We start from the raw sequence: 11,736 nt of genomic DNA on the forward strand, positions 1-11,736 counted from the left end.
GGGGGGGGGGGGGGTGTAGGGAATGAATGGTTGCGTTATGGACATTGGGGAGGTTATGTGCTATGGTGAGTGCTGTGAAGTGTGTAAACTTGGCGATTCACCGACCTGTACCCTTGGGCCTAATAATACATGATATGTTAATCAACAATTTAAAAAAAATAAAAAAAAAGAATGTTTGGATTAACCAGGAAATCAAAGAAGAATTTAAACAATTAATGGAAACCAATGAGAATGAAGACACTTCAGTCCAAAACCTATAGCATACAGCAAAGGAGGTCCAACGGGGAAATACATAGCCATCTAAGCCTCCCTCAAAAAAATAAAAAAATCCAGAATACACCAGCTCTCTTTACAATCTTAATGAACTGGAAAATCAACAACAAATTAAGCCAACCCCACACACAAGAAAGGAAATATTGAAGATTTAGCAGAGATCAATGAGATAGAATCCAGAGATACAGTAGAATGCATCAACGAAACTAGACGTTTTTTTTTTTTTGATGAATCAATAAGATCGATAAATCATGGACCAAACTAATCCAAAAGAAAAGAGATAGGACCCAAATTAACAAAATTATGAATGAAAAGAGAGAGATCATGACTAACACCAAGGAAATAGAAATAATCATCAGAAATTATTATCAACAGTTATATGCCAATAAGTTAAGCAACATAGATGAAATGGATGCATTCCTGGAAACCTATAAACTTCCAAAACTGAATCAGGAATAAATTGACAATCTAAATAGACCAATAGCTAGTAACGAGATTGAAGCAGTGATCAAAAACCTGCCAAAAAACAAGAGCCCAGGACCTGATGGCCTCCCTGGGAAATTTTATGAAACATTCAATGAAGGAATAATACCTATTCTCCTGAAGCTGTTTCAGAAAATTGAGGCAGAAGGAAAACTTCCAGATTCTTTTTATGAGGCCAGCATTACACTGGTCCCCAAACCAGGCAAAGACCCCACCAAAAAGGAGAATTTCAGAGCAATATCCCTAATGAATATGGATGCTAAGATTCTCAACAAGATCCTAGCTAATAGGATCCAACAGCACATTAAAACGATTATCCACCATGACCAGGTGGGATTCATCCGTGGGTTGCAAGGTTGGTTCAACATTCGCAAATCAATCAATGTGATAGAACAAATCAATAAAAAAAGATAAAAGAAACACATGGTCCTCTCAATTGACGCAGAAAAAGCATTTGACAAAATCCAGCGTCTGTTCCTGATTAAAACGCTTCAAAGTATAGGGATAGAGGGAACATTCCTCAACTTCATAAAATCTATCACTGAAAAACGCACAGCAAATATCATTCTCAATAGGGAAAAGCTGACAGCTTTCCCATTGAGATCAGTAACAGAGCAGGGATGCCCACTCTCACCACTCTTATTGAACATAATATTAGAAGTCCTAGCAACAGCAGTCAGACAACAAATAGAAATAAAAGTACTAAAATTGGCAGTGATGAAGTCAAACTCTCTCTTTTCACAGATGACATGATCCTTTATATGGGAAGCCCAAAAGACTCCACCCCAAACTACTAGAACTCATATAGAAATACAGTAATGTGGCTGGATACAAAAATCAATGTACAGAAATCAGTTTCTTTCTTATACACTAACAATGGAAATACAGAAAGGGAAATTAGAGAATTGATTCCATTTACTATAGCACAAAGAACCATAAGATACCTGGGAATGAACCTAATCAAAGAGATAAAGGATCTGTACTCAAGGAACTACAGAACACTCATGAAAGAAATCGAAGAGGACACAAAAAGATAGAAAAGCATTCCATGCTCATGGATCAGAAGAATAAACGTTAACATGAGTATACTGCCTAGAGTAATCTATAATTTCAATGCCATTCTGATCAAAATTCTACCGGCATTTTTCAAAGAGCTGGAGCAAACCATCCTAAAATTTGTATGGAATCTGAATAGACCCTGAATTGCTAAGGAAATGTTGAAAAAGAAAAACAAAACTGGGGACATCATGTTGCCTGATTTCCAGCTTTACTACAAAGCTGTGATCACCAAGACAGCATTGGACTGGCGTAAAAACAGACACATAGACCAGTGGAACACAGTAAAGAGCCCAGATATGGACCCTCAACTTTGTGGTCAACTAATCTTTGGCAAAACAGGAGAAAATATACAGTGGAAAAAAGAGTCTCTTCAATAAATGGTGTTAGGGAAATTGGACAGCTATATGTAGAAGAATGAGTCTTGACAATTCTCTTACACCATACTCAAAGATAAACTCAAAATGCATAAAAGACCTCAACGTGTGGCAGGAATCCATCAGAATCCTAGGGGAGATCATAGGCAGTAACTTCTTTGACATCGGCCACACCTTCTTTCAAGGTATGTCTCCAAAGGCAAAGGAAACAAAAGCGAAAATGAATTTTTGGGACTTCACCAAGATCGAAAGCTTCTGCACAACAAAGGACACAGTCAACAAAACAAAGAGGGAACCCACGGAATGGGAGAAGATATTCACAAATGACACTACAGTCAAAGGGTTGATATCCAAGATCTATAAAGAACTCCTCAAACTCAACACATGCATAGCAGATAATCATGTCAAAAAATGGGCAGAAGACATGAACAGATACTTTTCCAATGAAGACATACAGATAGCTAACAGACACATGAAAAAATGTTTATCATCTTTAGCCATCAGGGAGATTCAAATCAAAAGTACAGTGAGATACCACCTTACACCAGTTAGGATCGCCAAAATTAACAAGACAGTAAACAACGTGTGTTGTAGAAGATGTGGAGAAAGGGGAATCCTCCTATAGTGTTGGTTGGAATGGAATTTGGTGAAGCCACTTTGGAAAACAGTGTGGAGATTCCTTAAAAAATTAAAAATAGAGCTTCCATATGACCCTGCTATTGCACTACTTGGTATTTACCCCAACAATATGGATGTAGTATAAAGAAGGGCCATCTGTACCCCAATGTTCATAGCAGCAATGGCCACAGTCGCCAAACTGTGGAAAGAATCAAGATGCCCTTCAATGGACAAATGGATAAGGAAGATGTGATCCATATATACAATGGAGAATGATGCCTCCATCAGAAAGGATGAATACCCAACTTTTGTATCAACATGGATGGGATTGGAAGAGAATATAAGAAATTTTAAAAATAAATAAAATTTTTAAAATGTAAAATAAAATTTACTAGATGGCAGGTGACAAGGGAGCATTATATGTTAATAAAAATAACAATATTTTAAAAAGAGGCTGAGATAACATCAGGTAGCAGGATATCAGCTAGATAGCTTATCAAAGCATTCCCAAAATCTATAAATCCAACATGAGATCGAAGAGGAGAAGAGCAGCAATTCTAGAAACAGAAAATCAACCACTTTCTAATTTCCAATTTCTAATTTCTTTTCAGTGTTCCAGAACTCATTGTTTATGCACCATACCCAGTGCTCCATGGAATATGTGCCTTCCATAATACCCACCACCAGGATCACCAAACCTCCCACTCCTCACTCCTCCAAAACCCTCAGATTGTTTCCCAGACTCCACAGTCTCTTCTGGTTTGTCTCCCCGCTCCAATTTTCCCTAACTCCATTCTCCTCTCCATCTTCCCATGTTCTCTGTGTTATTCCTTCTGCTCCACAAATAAATGAAACTGAATGATAATTGACTCCCTCTGCTTGACTTATTTCACTCAGTATATTCTTAGTCCTGATTTGTGACCCATTATGTGGTGTATTCCGTTGAAAGTTCCATGTGGACTCAAGAAGAATGAGTATTTGGGGTGCCTGGGTGGCTCAGTGGGTTAAAGCCTCTGCCTTCGGCTCAGGTCATGATCAAGTGTCCTGGGATCGAGCCCCACATCAGGCTCTCTGCTCAGCAGAGAGGCTGCTTCTTCCTCTCTCTCTGCCTGTCTCCCAGCCTACTTGTGATCTCTCTCTGTCAAATAAATAAATAAAAATCTTAAAAAAAAAAAGAATGAGTATTCTAGTTTTTTGTTTGTTTGTTTGTTTGTTTGCTTTTTTTAAATGTGGAAGGTTCTGTATTTCTGTATGAGGTCCATCTGGTCTCATATATCATTCAATGATCTTGTTTCTTATTTATTTTCTGCTTGGATGATCTGTCTATTACTGAGAGTGACGTGTTAAGATCCCCTACTATTAATGTATTCATATCAATAAGACTTTTTATCTTTTTTAACAGTTGTCTTATGTAGTTGCCTGCTCTCATATTAGGGGTATAAACATTTTCAATTGTTAGATCATCTAGGTGGATAGACCCTTTAGGAATGATGTAGTGTCCTTCTTTATCTCTGACTACAGTTTTAGTTTAAAATATAATTTATCTGATATGAGAATCACTACTCCAATCTTCTTTTGAGGTTCATTGGCATGGAAGATGCTTCTCCATCCCTTCACTTTCAGTCTGGATGTATCTTTAGGTTCAAAATGGGTCTCTTGTAGACAACATATGGATGGGTCCTGTCGTGTTATCCAATCTGCAACCCTGTGCCGTTTTATGGGCACTTTTATTTTGTTCACATTGAGAGTGATTATTGAGAGATACGTTTTTATTGACATCATGTTGCCTGTGAAGTCCCTGTTTCTATAGATTGTCTCCATAAATTTCTGTTTAATGACACTCTTGGTTTCTTTCTTCTTTTATTGAAGCCCTCTTAATATGTTTTGTAGTGCCGGCTTGGTGGTCACATACTCTTTTATACCTTGCTGGTCATGGAAGGTCTTTATCTCTCCATCCATTTTGAATGTCAGTCTTGCTGGATAAAATATTCTTGGCTGCATGTTCTTCTCATTTAGTGCCCTGAATACATCTTGCCAGCCCTTTCTGGCTTGCCACGTTTTTGTAGACAGGCCTGATGTTATTCTGATGGGCCTTCCTCTGTACATAGGAATCCCTTCCCCAGCTGCTCTCAAGAGCTCCTGTCTAAAATTTCAGTTCATCATTTTCACGATCAGGTGTCTAGAGGTTTTTCTAGATTCTCTGATCTTGGGGGGAAACCTTTCTTCCTCTAGGACATGAACTCTGGTTTCATTCCCCAGATTCAGAAAATTTTCTTGGAGAATTTGTTCAACTATATCCTCTGGTCTTCTTTCTTTCTCCTCCCCCTCAGGGATTTCAATAATTCTGACATTCTAACATTTCATGGTATCATTTATTTCCCTAATTCTCTTATCATGGCTTCTAAGCTGTTTGTTCCTGGCCTCCTCTTGATCCTTTTTCTCTATCAGTTTGTCTTGTAGATCACTAACTCTGATTCTGCCTCTGTTACCCTAGTTGCTAGAGAATTTAGATTAGATTGGAACTCATTAATAGCATTGTTAACATCTTCCCTGGTCGCTTTCACTTGTGCCCTAATCAATTCCATGTTGTCATTAGTGATTTTCCCCAACCTAGCCATTGCCTGAATAATTGTTAGCCTGAATTCCCTTTCCAACATATGGTTTATGTCCATATCCAATAGCTCTGATGGAGAGGGAGCAGTCTCTGAATTTTTCCTCTGTTGGACATTTCTCTTCCTAGTCATTTTGGTGAGAAATGTCTGAGGGGATGTGTAGCTGAATGTATCAACCGTGATCCAGGCAAGATGCACCCTGGAATGCTTCTTAGCAATTGTGAGTTCCCACCAGAAATAAAGAAAAAAGAAAAAAAGAGAGAGAAAGAGGCAAGGAAAAAAAAAAGCGAAGACCCAGTGCGAATGGGTCCAAATGTAAGATTTATAAGGTATACAAACAAAAAGAGACAAACAGAAACCCAACAGAAGTAGATGAGAAAAAAAAAAGAACCCAGACAAAATGAATCCCAAGTATAAGATTTATATACTACCAGAACAAAAACAAATACAGAGAAACACTGACAGAAGAAAAAAATGGGAGGGTGGTTATAAATTATCAGTGTGGGCAAAGAAGTTTATTTTGATTCTCTCTGGGTGTATCTTGATATGTTTGTTAAATGACTTAACTTTCCCGTGATGAAGCAGGATTAAAACTGCTTTATATATAGGGGTTGTATTAATTGGGGCAAGAAGATTACCTTGAAGCTCATCTCTATATGAATATTAAAAAAAATAGAAAGACAAGAAAACAAAGAGGTATATGTAGCAAATTTTGATTTAAAAGGTTATTATAGAATTTGTTATATTGAAACTCTCATTGTGATGGTATAGGTTAAAAAATTATAAAAAAAAATTAAAGAGAATGAGAATAGTGGGAATGAATTTAAAAAAATGAATGTTGGGGGCACCTGGGTAGGCTCAGTGGGCTAAAGTCTCTGCCTTCGGCTTGGGCCATGATTCCAGGGTCCTGGGATCGAGCCCCACATCGGGCTGTCTGCTTAGCAGGGAGTGTGCTTCCTCCTCTCTCTCTCTCTCTGCCTGCCTCTCTGTCTACTTGTGATCTCTATCTGTCAAATAAATAAATAAAATCTTTAAAAAAATATAAAAGCTGTATCTATGAAGTATACACATTTTACGGCAATACCAGGAGCTTAATATCTCCTTTCCCCCTGATATTGAGGTTTTGCAGTTTTAGGGGATCCTGTGGTGGTTGCCCTCTTGTTTTTTTTTTTTTGGGGGGGGGTGCCGTTTTTCTGGGGGCGGGCTCTGCCATGTGGATTTCAGACAATCTTGAGAGAGTTGAGTCCTCCTGCCCCTTTTTTAGGGGATGGACTCTAAGGAAACTGGTTTTTCAGGCTTTTGTTCTCTGGAGGGTTTTTTTGTTGTTGTTGTTGTTTGTTTGTTTGTTTGTTTGTTTTTTCCCCTTGGCAGCTTTTGGCCATTCTTCGGAGGTTTAAAGGAAAGCAAACTGCACCCAGAACTCTGTCTCAGAAAGAAGCTTCTGTCTATTCCCCTCTGGGTGCTCCATAGAACATAAACTACCCCTCTGCCACCACCCAATGGCAAAGCACATACCCAGCCACAGTCTCAGGGGTCGCAGGAGCTCCCGCGTGTAACCTGGTGCTACTAAACGCAGGAGCAATATTAGTCCAGAGAGTTGGCTTCCAGTAGCTGCCTTTGCTGAGGCTGTCTGGGCAGGTCCAGACCACTGGAGAGATTCCAAGTAGAGATAGCTCACTGAGATTTTCCTGTCAGCCTGGGCTGGAAGTGTTCAGACTCTCACCTGTTGTAGAGAGCACCAGCTAGAGCCTGCATGGACCCCTCTCAGCGGAGGGTGTGGAGTGCCACTCAGACCCAGGTCTCACAGCGAGCATGCCAAGTGCAAAAAGCTATGGTTCTAGAGAGCACCAGCTGGCCAGAATCTCTAACGCGCACTGCCACCCAGCTGCTCTCACATGCGCTGGTGGCTCAGGGATCACGGCCTGGATGCTTTCCCACACTCTCCCTGGCAGATCGCCAGTGGTGGCTACCCTGAGTCTATGGGCTTAAGCCCCTAACTGCCCGATTCTACCAACTTCTACTTAAGATCTTTTGCTTTTTTTGAGTGTTTTTAACAAGACTCCAAGTTAATGCTGGTTCCCAATCACAGGGCACTATTGTACTGGGGTATTACTTTCCAATGAGTCGCTTCTGGTGGCTCCCTCCCCCTTTTGTTTATTTTCCAGTATCAGTCCAACATTCCCACTCAGCTTTACCTGTCCACTGGTGTCTTCTGCCCCCATTGAGATCCAGAAGTGTATAATCCTACATCTCAGGCTGATTTCATGTGTGTTCAGAGTGTTCTGGTAGATGATCAGCTCACTTTAGGGGACCAGTTGAAATGTGCCTCCTACTTTTCCTCCATCTTGTCCCCCCAGAAATCTATAACACACTCAATCTTTATGATTGAAGACATCATAAACAAACTTAGAAAAAAATTTATATACAATGTGATAACACTTCAAAAACATATTGTGGATATATTATTAGTTTCCAAAATGTACAAAACACTAAAAAATAATATGAAAACACAAATAACTTGGGGCACCTGGGTGGCCCAGTAGGTTAAGTCTCTGCCTTCGGCTCAGGTCATGATCCCAGTGTCCTAGGCTAGAGCCCTGTATCGGGCTCTCTGCCCCCTGGGGGGACCTGCTTCCCTCTTTCTCTTTGCCTGCCTCTCTGCCTACTTGTGATTTCTCTCTATCAAATAAATAAATAAAATCTTTTAAAAAACCCCACAAATAACTCAATAGAAAAATGGTCAGAGAGTTCTTAGCAGTAAAAATATGAATATCCAATAATAAATTAAGTTTATTTCATTTCTATCATGGATATATATAATTCAATATGTGTACCACTTTTAAACAATCATACTTCCAATAATCAAAAGTCTTCATAATGTTCAGTTTTAAGAGTGTTGTGAAATGTACATTGTCTATAAGAGTGTATGTGTATGTGTATGCTCTTTAATACATATTTTATTTATGAAAACTATGAAAATACCCCTGCATGTGAATAAACACACATCATTGTTTGGAATAAAGAAAAGTTGTATGTATTCTAAGTGCTTTTTAAGAAAGGAATGACTAAATAAATTATTCTGTTATGCAATGTAATATCATGAGGCAGTTGAAATATTGAGAAAGTTATATTTTCATATAGAAAATCATTGTGATATTAAGTGGATCAAAACAATTAGAAGATTAGCATGTATGGTATGATTTAACTTATATTCAAAACCTCTTATCTAAAACTTTATATTTCTGTAAATACTGTTGCTGTGTATATTTAAATGCATAAAGAAAAGTCTACGAAGAACTTATACTTATGTTGCCTTCTGGAGATAGAAGGACTGAAGAAAGGGAGAAGATTTTTGGCAAGAGTTTTGTGTATGGTGTTTAGATTATATACAGTTCCATTACATTCATGTATCACTTATGTAAATAAATATGGGACATGTGGGTGGCTCAGTTAAATGTCTGCCTTCAGCTCAGGTCATTATCCTAGGGTCCTGGGATCGGGTCCCACATTGGGCTTCTTCCTTAGCTGGGAGCCTGCTTCTCCCTCTGCCACTCCTCCTGCTTGTGTTCTCTCTCTCTCTCTCTGACAAATAAATGAATGAAATCTTAAAAAATAAATACAGATTTTCTAAGGAACATAAGAAAGTGTTGAAGGTTAACAGGGTCAACATGGGGCTGGTTCATCAGTTAAGGAAGTCTAGAAAAATGAGAAACATAGAGAAATACATTCCAACACTTTTCTTAAGGGAAAACTTCTAGGGTGATGGAAAGATCTGGTCTGTGTGACAGATGAATCTTCACTGTGCAGTCAGACTCATCAGATATAAAGCAAGACGCCAGTTATCAGCATCCTATGACTACATTTTATGTTTATGAAGAAATGCTCAAATCACCCTGTTTTTCTTGTAACCCACCTCAAAGGGAAAGTGTTTTATCTTCTCAACAGTCATATATGACCTGTATGATAGTTGCATTTCTTACTATAAATTAATAAATTCTCCTTCTGTGTTTGTATCTTTCAGTCTTATGATATAATCAGCATAATTTCACCTCCTGAATTTGGATGAATTCTGGGATATAATCAAGATCAGGCAGTAGACGTCTAAGATTGAAGGCCATGGCCTGGATTATGGTGAACTCACTAAGGCAAATAACTCCTATAAGATGGTCCTGCAGCAGGCAATCAATGCTATCTTTTGTGATACCCAGTACTTGCTGTGTAACTTTGAATTCCTATAAATCCATTAAGGTACCAATAAATTTTGTTTCTCATTGTTCTGTTAGTTCTGTATGACTACTATCTAGTAAACTGTAAGTTTTTAGTAAGTGTTTTATAATTACAAATACAAAATGTTACTAAAATTGTTGTCAAAATATAACTTCTTTCCCCTACAGATGACCATCTACTCATTTCCTGTAGGGTAAAAACACCAGGGAAATGTGTAAGGGATATGAAGTTTAAAATCTGAAAAATAATTAATTTTCCAGGATATTCTCCTCACTTTACTGTCAATATTTCTATTCTATCTATCTATTCTATGGTATTTCTTATTCTTCTACATGTTAAGTGTTTTCTTGGTTAAAATGGTTGATGTGCTTGCTTTTTGTAATATTCTACTTTACTTCTGAAATGCTCTATATTAAAAAGAAATAGGGAATCTCAGTTGGAAGCATTTATGAAAGTTACAACTTCTGGAGAAGATGGTGGGGTAGAAGGATCCTAGACTTACCTCATTCCATGGATACACCTAGAAAAAAAATCCATATCAGTATTTTTAATGCAGAAAATGACCCAAAGACTGGAAGAACATATTCTCCACAGCTCAATGTAATGAAGAGGTCATATTGAAAATGGAAGTAAGGGTGGAGATGTAGTTGGGAAACGAACTGGCCCACGGAACTCTCTGATGGACGGAGGATTCAAGCATTGAGAGGGGAGAGGAGGAGATCACACACAAGGCATGAAGATCCCTCACTATGAAGACAAATCCACATAACATTTGGCTTTGAAAACCAGAGTGACATAATTTCAGAAGTTCTTACTGTCAGTGGGAAACAACTCCTGGATCTTTAAAAATCAGCCAGCTTGGCTCTTGTAGAGTTGGGAGGCAACAGAAAATTGAGTTGCTGCCCTCAATGGGGAAACACAACAGTTTTGCTGAGATACAGTGGGGAAGCAGCAGTTTGAATAATACCTGTGGTATATGAAGAGATTTGTTTACTAATCTCAGAGTGTGTGCTGGAAGGGCAGGGATCTTCAGGAGTCTTTTAAGAACAAAAGAGCTGGTGGGCACCATTTCCATTCCTCACACTTCAGCCTAGATACACAGACACCCAAGTGAGCCAGGGCAGAGCAGACACTCTCCACCTAACTTGCTAAGAGAATACCATGCCCCCATGCTCTTTTGCAAATCTGTCCCCTCCAGCCCAGCCCCAGAATGTATTTTCCAGGGTGGCTGCAAGTTCTCACCTACAGTGGACCTGCATGGACCTTGATGGCACCATGTGCCTTGCCCAATATTCCCTTGAAGACCCAATCTATTCAACAAGCTGTTGACAACAGTCCATCAAATTGGCACCACAAGAATGGCAGTGTGCAAGGAGCCCCAACAGGGCAAGAACCATCCCAAAGTGGCTCCTGACCCAAGAAATGGGGAACAAACCCACACACATTAGTTTGACTGCATCCCCAATAGCTGGGATAGGGCAAACATATGTACTGGCTACAGGCCTTACCCAGCAATGAAAGCTTCTCAAAAGACAACGCAAAGAGAGCATCTGTAGTTGGGTGCCACTACAGCTCTGGCAAACACCACATCTAACAAGACCGAAGCTGCCTTAAACTGCTCCACTAACAACATAGGGAAAAACTCTGCCCATGACAGGCCAAGAGAGGCATTACAGATGGCTGCATTGAAGGCAAATGAGGCTTAGCCACAATAGTAGGGTACACACAATGTGCAAAGGAGACACCCCTGAAGTGCCAGGTTCTCATGAACAGATAACATTGCACTGAAGAGCACTACAGGACCTCTTCTTCATAAGGCCATTACTATCAAGACAGGAGACATAGCTGAAATTCTGCCATATAAAAACAGAGGGAGACAAAATGAGGAGATAGAGGAATATGTCCCAAATGGAAGAACAAGATAAAAATCAAAGCAGGAGAGCTTAAAAGAAAACCCTGAAATAAGTAATATGCCTGATAGAGAATTTAAGGTAATGGTCACAAAGATATTCAATGGGCTTGAGAAAGGAATAGAAGACTTCAGTGAGACCCTCAACAAAGAGAGAGAAAACATAAAAAAGAACCACCAG

The 11,736-nt window shown here is 39.1% G+C and overlaps 1 long non-coding RNA gene across 1 annotated transcript in view; it reads left to right on the forward strand.

The window, feature by feature from the left end:
- LOC116862114 overlaps nucleotides 1-9,693 on the forward strand; it is a 29,471-nt gene extending 19,778 nt beyond the window's left edge. The window contains exon 2 of the long non-coding RNA XR_004381593.1: nucleotides 9,441-9,693. This is a non-coding gene — a long non-coding RNA (uncharacterized LOC116862114). The remainder of the gene's footprint in view (nucleotides 1-9,440) is intronic.
- The last annotated feature ends 2,043 nt before the right edge of the window (nucleotides 9,694-11,736 follow it).

Source organism: Lontra canadensis, unplaced genomic scaffold (genome assembly GCF_010015895.1).
Source record: "Lontra canadensis isolate GAN:19392208 unplaced genomic scaffold, GSC_riverotter_1.0 scaffold221, whole genome shotgun sequence".
NCBI lineage: Eukaryota > Metazoa > Chordata > Mammalia > Carnivora > Mustelidae > Lontra > Lontra canadensis.